At 48.4% G+C, this 12,726-nt stretch overlaps 1 protein-coding gene across 10 annotated transcripts in view; it reads left to right on the forward strand.

The window, feature by feature from the left end:
- Positions 1-12,726, forward strand: part of KCNMA1 (potassium calcium-activated channel subfamily M alpha 1) — a 4,085,072-nt gene that overhangs the window by 289,353 nt on the left and 3,782,993 nt on the right. The window lies entirely within an intron of this gene.

Genomic DNA, 12,726 nt, shown 5'->3' on the forward strand with positions numbered 1-12,726 from the left:
CTCTAGTTCATGAATGGCCCTTTATTTTCCTTTGTGCTTATCCTGTTACCTCTAATCACCAAAATTGTATGGCAAGTATAACAGTTGAAAAGCAGAGTTATCTTCATTGCACTCTTTTGGTTTTATCAAATTTGGTTTTCCTTCCTGTGACCTCATCTTCTCTATCCACAACGACATGCATCTGAAGCATTTCTCCCCGGGCCTCTGCTGAAAATTGGCTTTGTTATAAGTCGGACTTTCCCAGTTAACAAATATTAAATAAATAAAATAAAATGCACCATGGATACTGGACCCCAGTCCAGACGTTCTGTTCATCCAACAGGGATGATTCATCCAAACTTAACAGGCCTCAAGCTGACTGCATGGTTTCTCCAGTTCCACTGATGGCTAGATAGACCAGGTTTTCCTCACTGGTCTGACATATTTTCTTGTTTTCTCAAAAGGCTTCTACTAGGAAAATTTATAAATGGAAATAGAAGAAATTTGCACTTGTGAGAGGTATGAACCTCTTTTCTGCCCCTATACCAGCTGTCTTTGAATTTTTGGCTTCAGTTTTTTATGAGTGGGTTAGTTTCTGTACTATGTAAGTGAAGTTGGCTGCCATTTCAAACTTTCATTCAGGTGAAAATCATTTTTCCTTGGCTTCTTATAGGTTGTACAAGGCCTTTCTGAAAGGCACCTTCTTACTTAGGCCCCCAGTTAAGGATCCTACTCCTCCTTGGGATTTAAAGATCTTGCTTCAAGGTCTGACCCAAGGCCCTTTTGAACCTTCAGCTAAGACAGACCTAAAATGTTTGTCCTGGAAAACTAATTTTCTAGTTGCTATCACATCAGCTAGATGAGTATCAGAACTCTAGGCTCTTTCTTCTAAATCTCGCTACCTGTTTTTTTCATAAGGATAGCGTTTCCTTACGTATCAGTCCATCTTCTTTGCTTAAAGTGGCTTTTGACTCTATATTAAACAAGTCATTAACCTCCTGTTTTTGTTCCAAATTTCTGTAATAAGGGAGAATACATGCTACATCTGTTGGATGTGCACAGACAACTTCAATTTTATCTCCATGGGACCAAAGACTTCAGGAAAACTGATCAATTGTTTGCATCCTTTTCACCAAACATATTGGGCACAGCAGCTTTCAAAGTGACTTTAGCCAGATGGTTAACTGATTGCATATCGTTTGTCTATATCCAGCTAGGGTTGTGTTTGCCTAAGCCCCCTAGAGCACATTCCACAAAGTCTATGGCCACTTCTTCAGCCTTTTGGTCGAGAACATTAATAGGTGAAATTTGTGCCACTGCCAGTTGGTCCAATGGTCATTCCTTTATTGCTGATCAAAGTTTGGATTTGGTTTCTAGAAACAGAGCTGCCTTTGGCTCTACAGTACTCTGAAACTTCCTTCCATGGAGATGACTCAAGGTTCATCTGGTTGGGGACTCTGTCCCATCAGTTGAGGAGTAAATGAAAATTACAACATCAGATAGAAAAGTTATGTTCAAACCATAACGATGCATCTGTGTTGTCCATGTTCATTCTTCTTCAACTTCCAACCCTGTTAATCTGCTTCCATGTATTCCTGGAGAAAACTAAAGGATGCTATTTTGGGAACTATTGATGTTAAGTTGTCTATGTCGCCTTCATTCTTGCTGGTTGGGTTTGGAGCTGATCCTCGGCTCCGACTTGGCCATCTTCAAAAGGTCGAGAGCTGCTTACTGGCTTGAGGCCCCCCTATATCCCATGATGCCTGGCACTATATACCCAGATCTCATTTGCCGCTTCTGCTATGAGGTTGCGTTTACTGGCTCAGGTCATATTTTTTCACTTTATTGATAATATTAGAACTTTTTGTATATTATTAGTTATAACACTTAGTGTCATACATAGTTGTAGGATTTGTGGTATTTGTTAGTGTTTAATTCCCCCCGTGAAAACTCGTTTTCTTCTTAGAGATTTTTCCTCTCCCTCCCCCACTCCCGTTTTGCCTTTTTAAGGTAAGCCGTTTTAGTTAGAGGCTTATCCTTGTTTTCCTTTTTAAGGTAGAAAAAATGTTTCATTAGAAATTGTGGTAGTTTGTAGGTCTTATATGATAGAGTGTGTGTGCTGTTAGGGTGTGGTAACTTGTGTGGACTGTGTGTGTTTTTTTCTAGTTAACTACTTCCCTTTGTACTCTTTCTTTGTATTTGAATTTTCCTTTACAGGAATGTCTAAAGACATGAAAGCATCTGGATTCAAGAAGTGTGACTCATGCTGTCAGAAAATGTCTCTGATAGATGATCGCACTTTTTGTGTCTACTGCTTGGGTGCCCTACACCTGCAAGACTCTTGTTCGGTGTGTCACGCCTTTAGTCCAAGAGTCCTGCAGGAGCATAGGAATAAGCTTATCCTTAGGGATTTGCTTAAACCTGAAGGATCACCAGCCAAGACTCAGTCAGTGAAACCATCTAGGCCATCAAAGCCATCGGCTCCCAGTTCGGAGCCGTCGCCGGGTGTGGCTTCTGCTTCAACTTCGGTTCCAGCTGGAACCGAAGTACCTATCTCCAAGTCAACTTCGGCTCTGACTGGAGCCGAAGTACCTATCTCCCAGTCGGCCCCGACTCTTCTGTCGGAACTGTCAGGGAGTCGAAAACACTCCAGGTCACCATCTTTGGAGTTGATACACTCGGCTCCAGGGTCACCCTTGTTGCAATCGGAGTGAAGTCATCGATCCCACTCTTCTCGGTCATCTAGACTTTCTGACCATGATTTGGAGAGAGTGGTGAGCAGGCTTTTAAAATCGCAGGCCCTGGCTAAAATGCTATCCAGCCCCCTCATCAGGGTTCGGCTCTACCTGTCTCTGCAATAGTTCCTCCTTCGACTCATCCATTGAGTTCGGAGCCAGAGCATGCTGAGGCTGGAATTGTGGGACCATTGGCACCGATACCTCCCCTTTCGGTTCCTTCATCAGCTCCGATCTCTTCCGTGGTGCTGTCCTTGGAGGGATCTGGGCGCCGGGACTCCCTCATTGGCTCCGAGGGGGAGAGTGGCATCAGACCCCTGTCCGACCCCGTTCTCCCTCTCGGAGCATTGGCGCAGGTGGGTTCAGCTCCTACATCGGCTTCAGAGCCATCTCCCTTGGTGCCGGGGAGGTCATGAGGAGTGTGCTGGCATCTGAGTCAGCCTCACGGTCAGCCTCATTGGCTTCTCCCCCCATGGTGCCTGCTCCTGCCTCGGCCCCTCCTCCAGACCCAAAGCGTGGGGAACAAGCACTCCAGGGCACCCCATTGGGTGTGTCGTCCTCTTCCGAGTCCTCCCCCGTTCATTCAGAGGAGCCCCCTCGAAAGAGGAAATGCAAGGGGAAGCATGTTGACTCCTCTGAGTCTGTCACTTCAGATACCAACTTAGAGGAGTCGGAAGGGTCCCCGAGAACTCCCTCTGAGGACGTCTCCTTCTCAGACATCCTTGAAATTCTTTGGCAGAGGGGGAACTGGACTACCCTTAACACTTCTGAGGATAAGTCGGTATTCCTGGATGCGTTTGGATCCCAACCCTCCACCTCCTGGGTGTCTCCGCCTTTCGATCCACTGATGTCTGTGGTGGCGTGAAAGGCATGGTCAGCTCCAGACACAATGGAGCCAACTCCCCGCAGGCCCACAAAATTCATTACTGCCTCTCAAGAAAAGCAATTTCTGACCAAGGGTGTTCCCGTTGATGCCATGGTGGTAGCAGCAGCCACTAAAAAGGAGTTGGCTGAAACATCTTCATCTGTCCATCCCCCTAATAAGGAATCTAGGACAATGGACAGATATGGGAAGCGGATGTTTTCCTCAGCGACCTTCTCCATGAGGTCTCTGAACTATTTGTGCCATTTTACCCACCTTCAAATGGATCTCCTTAAAGAGCTAGGAGATACCCTTCAAGATCCATCAGCTGCGGTGGCCCAGGCTAAGGTTGCCTCCCAGCTGGCGACTCTAAATTCGGTTGTAAACTCCACCATGCGGCTCATCTCTTATGCAGCCGATGGCGCGCGTAGGGCTGCAGGCACAGGGGTGGCTCTGAGGAGACACGCTTGGGTGTGGTTATGCAACTTTGCGGAACCCTTCAGGGTGTCTTTCACCAACACCCCCTTTGATGGTTCTGCTTTGTTTGGACAACAGGTGAAGGATACCCTTACCAGGTGTGAGCAGGAAGGCACTGCTGTGGGAGTCCATTTTTCCACTCCTTCAAGACCGTATCCTAAAGGTCAGAAGAGAGAGAAAATGTGGTTCCGGAAACCCCAGGGAGCCGTGCCTGACACACGTGGAGAGTTTCCCTCCAGGGGCAGAGGAGGGAACAACAATAGATGCCGCCCTAGGGGCAGAGGGGTTCCTCAAAATCAGGGCCAAAGAGAATCTTTCTCTGACAAGCACTTCCAGCATCCCTGAAGTGCTGCCCGGCTGTCCACCTTCGGAGGCAGTTGGGGGAAGATTATCTCTGTACCCAAAAGCCTGGCAAAGTATAACACAAGACAAATGGGTACTTTCTATCATATCCGAAGGCTACAAAATCCCCTTCTTTCATACTCCACACTTTACCAACAAATCCCTTCCAAATGTTCCACCCAATCTAAGGGATCAAGTAGTTCAAGAAATTTCAAAACTGCTAAGAAAAAGAGCCATCCAGTCAGTCCCAGCAGACCAACAAGGATCCGGAATTTACTCAAGGTTCTTTTTGGTACCAAAAAAGACAGGGGACTGGAGACCCATTCTGGATCTCAGCAAACTAAACAGGTCTGTTCAAAGAACGAAGTTCCGGATGGTCACGCTACAGTCCATTTTACCCTTTCTGGGTCAGGACAATTGGATGTGCTCCATAGATCTTCAGGATGCGTCGTACCATATCAAAATGGACAGATGCTCCAGAAGATTCCTCCGCTTCCGGCTTAAAGCCAGTCATCATCAGTTCAGAGCTCTGCCCTTTGGTCTCACCACAGCCCCCAGGGTGTTCACCAAACGTTTGGCAGTAGTTACCGCTCACCTGAGAAGGCAAGGATTCCAGGTGTTTCCATATTTAGACGATTGACTCCTTACTGCAACCACCAGGCATCACCTGCTGCGAGCCAGAGACTACACCATCCAAATGTGCTCCAAACTGGGCATCACAATACATTTCGAAAAGTCTGCATTGTCACCTTGTCAATCTATCACCTTTATAGGTGCAAACTTAAATACAAAGGACATGTCAGCGAGACTTCCAGTAGACAGAGTGTTAGCTATTCGACGACATGTGCAGGTCTTATTAGGATACAAAAAGATTCAGGCCAGATTTGTCCTAAAAAATTGGGTCTCATGGCAGCGGTGATCATACTAGTCCCCCTTGTACGTTTTCACATGAGGATTCTTCAGTGGATGCACTCAATGGCCCTTCCAGCAACTCCCAATGTCTCACATGATAATGATCACACAGTCATGCAAAAACCAACTTGTTTGGTGGATGGTTTCCCCATCATTACGCCAGGGCAGACCATTCATTCTCCCTCCTCCAGTAGCTACGGTGACCATGGACACCTCCCTGATCAGGTGGGGGGGGGCATTTTCAGGGCAGAACAGTCCAAGGCACTTGGCAGCCTCACAAGTACCATCTGCATATCAACGTCTTGGAGATGAGAGCAGTGCTTTTAGCGTTGCAAGCTCTTCAGAACTCTCTTCCCACCGGGGCCATTGCAATTCAAACAGACAATATGTCAGTAGTATGGTACATCAACAAGCAGGGGGGAACCAAGTCCTATCCCTTATGTTGAGAAGCACTCAGACTTTGGCAGTGGGCGATCTCTTCCCAATGGTTTCTGACAACAGTGCACATCCCTGGGAAGTCCAACGTTATAGCAGACAGGCTGAGCAGAGCAATTCTCATGCCTCACGAGTGGTCTCTCAATCAGACTGTGGCGGACAAAATCTTCCGCAAATGGGGTCAGCCTTGCTGCAACCTTTTGCCACCCCCTTCAACAGCAAGTGCGACAATTTCTTCTCTCTCCTCCCTCTTCCCGGACACTTCCCCAGAGAAGCTCTTGTTCACGATTGGCCTTAGGGACTTCTTTATGCATTCCCTCCATTTCCCCTGATTCCCAAACTAATACAGAAAGCTACCACATTGGGATGCAAGATGATCCTCATTGCCTCTTACTGTCCTCGACAAATTTGGTTCCCGTTCCTGCATCATCACCTTTTGGAGCAGCCCTGGATCCTGGACCCACTTCCAGACCTCCTGATCCATCAATTGGGTGGGCTGCACTAATCTCTGCAATATCTCCAGCTCACTGCTTTGTTTCTCCACTTCCGACCTTAGCCAGGCTTCCGAACATCTCCCACTCAGTGCTTGAAATCATCTTATCCTCGCATAAGTGTACCACTAGAAAAACTTATGCTAGTAAGTGGAAACGTTTTTCCTTATGGGCAGAGACCAGGAATATAGATCCCTTTTCAGCCCCTGTGCACCATATTTTAGAATTTCTAGTGGAACTTTTTCGAGCTGGATCCACTTCTGCCATGATTAGAGTTCAGTTAGCTGCAATTTCAAACTTTCATACGGGCCTATCTGATACAAGCATCATGTCCCATAAGCTTTGTAAAGCCTTTCTTAAAGGGACCACTCTACTCAGGCCCCCAGTAAGAGATCCCCCGCCTCCGTGGGATCTGAATTTGATTTTAGCTTCCCTGATACTGCCCCCCTTTGAACCGGCAGCTTCTTGTTCCTTGAAGTTTCTTTCTCGGAAAACCCTTCTTCTGGTTGCAGTTACGTCGGCTAGAAGAGTTTCTGAACTTCAGGCTCTTTGTGTTCGTCCTCCTTACCTAGTTTTTCACAAGGATAGTTTCTCTTCGGACTAACCCTTCCTTTCTTCCAAAGGTTACTTCTGATAATAATTTGAATCAGTCCATTGACCTACCTGTGTTTTTTCCAAATTATTCCAACAAGGCAAAATACAAGTTACATCAGTTGGACGTTCATAGACAATTATGCTTTTACTTGCATAGAACCAAGCAAATCAGAAAATCAGACCAGTTGTTCCTGTCCCATGCTGAAGGTAAACAAGGTATACCGGTGTCGAAAGTAACCTTATCTAGGTGATTGACATCTATTATTACATTTACATATCAGTTAAGGAATAACGAGCTTCCTGCTAAACCAAAAGGTCACTCCACCAGAGCTCTAGCTACTTCAGTGGCTTTTCAGGCCAGATTGCCAATGGAAACTATTTGTGCGGCAGCTACATGGGCTAATCCACATACCTTCATTTCACATTATAAGCTGGATGTGGCCTCCAGGAGCAGAGCTGATTTTGGTTTCACTGTTCTGAAGAGTCTGTTCCGATGAGCCACCCAGGATTGAGGTGCTAGGGATGCTGTCCCAACCAGCAAGAATGAAGGCGAGATAGACAACTTAACATTAAGAAGTTATGTACCTACCATAATGTTCCATGTTAGTTGTCTTCTTCTCGCCTTCTTTCTTAAGGCCCCACCCTCCATCCCCCTATCCTAGTAGACCGAGAAGAGTTCCTTATGTTTTTTTATCACTGGCTGAGTCTTCTCTGGCTATAACTTCTGACTATCAGTCTCTCCAGTAGGTTCATGTATCCTACTACAGTTTACTGTATTATTATAATTGTTATTATTATGTCTGTAGTTAGGTTTACCAAACGAGATCTGGGTATCTAGCGCCAGGCATCATGGGATATAGGGGGGCCTCGAGCCAGTAAGCAGCTCTCGAGCTATTGAAGATGGCCGAGTCAGAGCCGAGGATCGGCTCCGAACCCAACCAGCAAGAAAGAAGGCAAGAAGAAGACAACTAACATGGAACGTTATGGTAGGTACATAACTTTTTAATGTTAAGTTGTCAATCTCGCCTTCATTCTTGCTGGATGGGTTCGGAGCCGAACCTCGGCTCCGACTCGGCCGAATACTAAAGCTCGAGAGCTATTTTTACCGGCTCTAGGCTATCCTATGTCCCATAATGCTAGGCGAAATATACCCAGATCTCGTTTGCCGCTTAGCTACGAGGTTGCGTTTTCACTGGCTCCAGGTCGTATATTTTTATTAATAACTTTTGAGGTAATTTTTAGTCAGTTTTTTATCCTTTTTTATTCATTTAGTATCAGTATAGTTAGCGACTAGTCTTCCCCCCCCTTTAGTTGCTAATCTCCCTTTTTATCCACCCTTAAGGTGGTTGGGCCTCTGACCCTCCCCTTGTAGTATAGTTTTCCCCTGGTTGTTCTGTGTGTGTGTGCGTGTGGAATTCTGTCCTTCTACTTAGTGGTAGTTCCCTCTTTTATAGTAATTGTTATCATAGTTTAGGGTATTGTGTGTTGTTTCTTGTACAGTATGTCTAAGGATACTAAGGTATCGGGTTTCAAGAAGTGTGACTCGTGCTGTCAGAAGATGTCTCTGACAGACGGTCACACTTCTTGTGTGTATTGTTTGGGCCCTCTGCACCTGCAGGACTCGTGTTCCATCTGCCATACTTTTATCCCTAGAGTCTTGCAGGAGCGCAGAAACAAACTTATACTTAGAGGCTTGTTAAAGCCTGAAGATTCCCCGGCTAAGACTATGGCTGGGAAACCTTCAAAGCCCGCCAAATCATCGCTCCATGTTCGGAGCCGGCGCCAAGCGGTGTTCTTGCTGCCTCGTCCGTTCTGGCCGGAACCGAGGCATCTAGACCTCAGTCAGCTCCGACTTTAGGTTTGGAGCCGTCCCCGAGCAGAAAGCGCTCTGGGTCTCCGTCTCTCGAGTCGGTTAGATCGGCTCCGAAGTCTCCACTCTTGTCGGAGCAGAGCCATAAATCTCATTCCTCTAGGTCTTCCAGGCTTTCGGACCATGACCTCGAGAGGGTAGTCAGCTGGCTTTTAAAGTCGCAGGCACTGACCCAGTTGCTACATAGCCCATCTCAACAGACAGGGGCTACCGCTACACCGGCTCAAGTTCCTCCTCTGACTACCCTGCTGAGTTCGGAGCCGGAGATCGTCGAGGTGAGTACTGTGGGGGCGTCGGAACCGATTCCTCTGTTGTCGGTTCCTTCGTCGGCTCCAATCCCGTCCTTGGCTCCGGCCTTGGAGGGATCCAGGTGCCGAGACTCCCTCATGGGCTCCGAGGGGGCGAGTGGCATTGGACCCTTGTCCGACCCCGCTGTTCCTCTTGGAGCTTCGGCGCAGGTGAGTTCGGCCCCAACATCGGCCTCGGAGCCATCCATCTCGGTGCCAGAGGGAGTTCTCATCTCCTCGGAGTTGGGTCCTTCTTCTCTGCCTGACAGGGGCACCTTTGAGGTGATGAGGAGCGTGCTGGCTCCTATACCGGCACCACGGTCAGCCTCCTCGGCCCCTCCCTCCACGGTGCCTGCTTCGGCCCCTGCCTACCCTCCTGACCCCATGCAAGGAGAACCGATGCTCCAGGCTGCCCCATTGGGCCTTTCTTCCTCTTACGAGGCCTCCCCTGAGCCTGCGGGGGAGCCCCCTCGGAAGAGGACATGTCTGAGGAAACATGTTGACTCTCCTGAGTCAGTGACATCTGACACCGACCTGGATGATTCGGAAGGGTCCCCAAGGTCCCCCTCTGAGGATGTCTCCTTTTCTGACATCTTAGAGATCCTCAAACAGAGGGGGAACTGGTCTGCCCTTAACCCATCCGAGGATGAGTCGGTGTACCTGGATACCTTCGGTTCTCGCCCTTCCACTTCCTGGGTGTCCCCACCTTTCGACCCACTTATGGAGGTAGTGGCTCGGAAGGCGTGGACGGCTCCGGATACTATGGAACCAACTCCCTGGAGGCCCACTAAATTTATTACTGCTCCCACAGATAAGCAGTTTCTTTCCAAGGGTATCCCCGTGGATGCCATGGTGGTGGCGGCAGCCACTAAGAAGGAGTTGGCTGACCCTTCAGTACCTGTCCATCCTCCTAATAAGGAATCTAGGATGATGGATAGGTACGGCAAGCGAATGTTTTCCTCAGCGACCTTTGCTATGCGGTCGCTGAATTACTTATGCCATTTCACCCGACTTCAGAGGGACCTTCCCAAGGAACTGGGTGAAACATTGCAGGACCCAACAGCTGCGGGGTCTCAGGAAAAGATCAACTCCCAGCTAGGGACCCTGAACTCTATCGTCAACTCTTCCATGCGGCTCATCTCTTATGCAGCCGATGGAGCGAGTAGAGCTGCAGGTACGGGTGTTGCTTTAAGTAGACATGCCTGGATGCGGCTCTGCAATTTTGCTGACCCCTTCAAGGCATCATTCACTAACACCCCCTTTGATGGTTCTGCTCTTTTTGGACCTCAAGTGAAGGACACCTTAACCAGGTGCAAACAAGAAGGCAAGACTCTCTCTGCCATGGGAGTCCATTATCCTAAGGATCAAAAGGGTGGGAAAATGTGGTTCCACAACCCTCAGGGAGTTCTGCCGGACGCACGTGGTGAGCTTCCCTCTAGAGGCAGAGGAGGGAACAATAACAGACACTGCCCTAGGGGCAGGGGGGGTCCGCAGAAACAGGGTAGCAGAGAATCTTTCTCTGACAAACCCTTTCAGCACCCCTGAGGAGCTGCCCGACTGTCCACCTTCGGAGGCAGTCGGGGGAAGACTTTCGCTGTACCCAGAAGCCTGGTTCTCCCTTATGCAGGACAGATGGGTACGGTCGATCATATCCGAGGGTTACAAAATCCCATTTATCCACAGCCCACATCAACCAAAAGGGCCTCTTCCAGACATTCCACCCAGTCTGAGAGACCAAGCAGCACTAGAAATTTCAATGCTGCTTTTAAAAAGAGTCATCCAGCCAGTCCTGGCAGACCAACAAGGATCCGTAATCTACTCCAAATTCTTTTTGGTACCAAAAAAGACAGGGGACTGGAGACCTATTTTGGATCTCAGCAGACTGAACAAATCGGTTCAAAGAACAAAATTCCGAATGGTCACGCTACAGTCCATTCTTCCCTTTCTGGGTCAGGACAATTGGATGTGCTCTATAGACCTTCAGGATGCGTACTACCATATCAAAATGGACAGGCACTACAGGAGGTTTCTCTGCTTCCGGCTGGGAGCCAGTCACTATCAATTCAGAGCCCTGCCCTTTGGCCTCACTACAGCCCCCAGGGTGTTTACCAAATGCATGGCAGTGGTTGCGGCTCACTTGAGACGTTGAGGATTCCAGGTGTTTCCATATTTGGACGACTGGCTCCTTACTGCCACCACCAGGCATCAGCTTCTTCAAGCCAGGGATTATGCTGTACAAACCTGCAAAGCGCTAGGCATCTCTATAAATTTTGAAAAATCTGCTTTGTCGCCTTGTCAGCATATTACCTTCATAGGTGCCATGTTAAACACGGTAGAGTTGTCAGCAAAACTTCCTACGCAAAGAGTATGCGACATTCGCAGTCATGTTCAAGTCCTGCTACAAGAGGACAGGGTCCAAGCCAGGTTTGTACTGAAAACGCTTGGTCTGATGGCTGCAACAATCACCTTGCTCCCCCTAGCTCGTTTTCATATGCGGATACTACAGTGGATGCTTTTTTCCCAATGGTCCTTTCAGCAGCTTCCCATGTCACACAGGATCCTCATCACTCACTCTTGCAAACGACACCTATCATGGTGGATGGACTCACCCCAGGTGCTTCAAGGCAGACCGGTTGTTCTCCCCCCTCCGGTTGCCACCGTGACAATGGACTCCTCTCTGATCGGGTGGGGGGGCATTTTTAGGGCAGGACAGTCCAGGGCACATGGCAACCCTTCGAGTGCCACTTGCACATCAATGTCCTGGAGATGAGAGTGGTCCTGTTGGCATTGCAGGCTCTCCAGGACTCTCTTCCCACTGGAACGATTGCAATACAGACAGACAATATGTCTGTAGTATGGTACATCAACAAACAGGGCAGAACCAGGTCCTACCCTCTTTGTCGGGAAGTGCTCAGACTCTGGCAATGGGCGATCTCTTCTCAGCATTTTCTGGTAGCAAAACACATTCCCGGGAAGTCCAATGTCATAGCAGACAGGCTGAGCAGGGACATTCTCATGCCCTACGAGGGCTCTCTCAACCAACTAGTAGCGGACCAAATCTTCAGAAAGTGGGGGCAGCCTTGCTGCGACCTTTTCGCAACCCCTCAAAACAGCAAGTGTCAAGACTTCTTCACCCTCTTCCCTCTTCTGGGCCTCTCTCCCAGAGACGCTCTAGTCCATGATTGGCCCAGGGGTCTCCTTTATGCTCCCCCCCCTTTCCCTTAATCACTCTGTTAGTCCAGAAAGCAACTGCCTTGAGATCCAGGATGATCCTCATTGCCCCTTACTGGCCCCGACAAGTCTGGTTTCCGTTCCTACAACGTCATCTACTGGAGCAGCCCTGGCATCTGGACCCTGTACCAGACCTTCTGACCCATCAATCGGGCAGGCTGCACTAATCCCTGTCATCTCTCAACCTCACAGCTTGGTTGCTCCACTTCCAACCTTAGCCAGACTTCCCTTAATCTCCCCGTCAGTACGTCAGATTATCCTTGCTTCTCACAAGTCTAACACCAGAAGGACGTACGCAAGTAAATGGAAACGTTTCTCTATTTGGGCAGAAAGGAACCAAGTTGATCCCTTTACTGCCCCTGTCCAAACAGTTCTAGATTTTCTAGCGGAACTCTTTCAAAAAGGTTCCTCTTCAGCCACTATCAAAGTCCAGTTGGCGGCTATTGCAAATTTCCATGTTGGCTTGTCAGAGTCTAGTATTATGTCTCATAAGCTCTTCAAAGCTTTTCTG

The sequence above is a fragment of the Protopterus annectens genome, chromosome 14.part0, assembly GCF_019279795.1.
Source record: "Protopterus annectens isolate FY-2018-M chromosome 14.part0, PAN1.0, whole genome shotgun sequence".
NCBI lineage: Eukaryota > Metazoa > Chordata > Ceratodontiformes > Protopteridae > Protopterus > Protopterus annectens.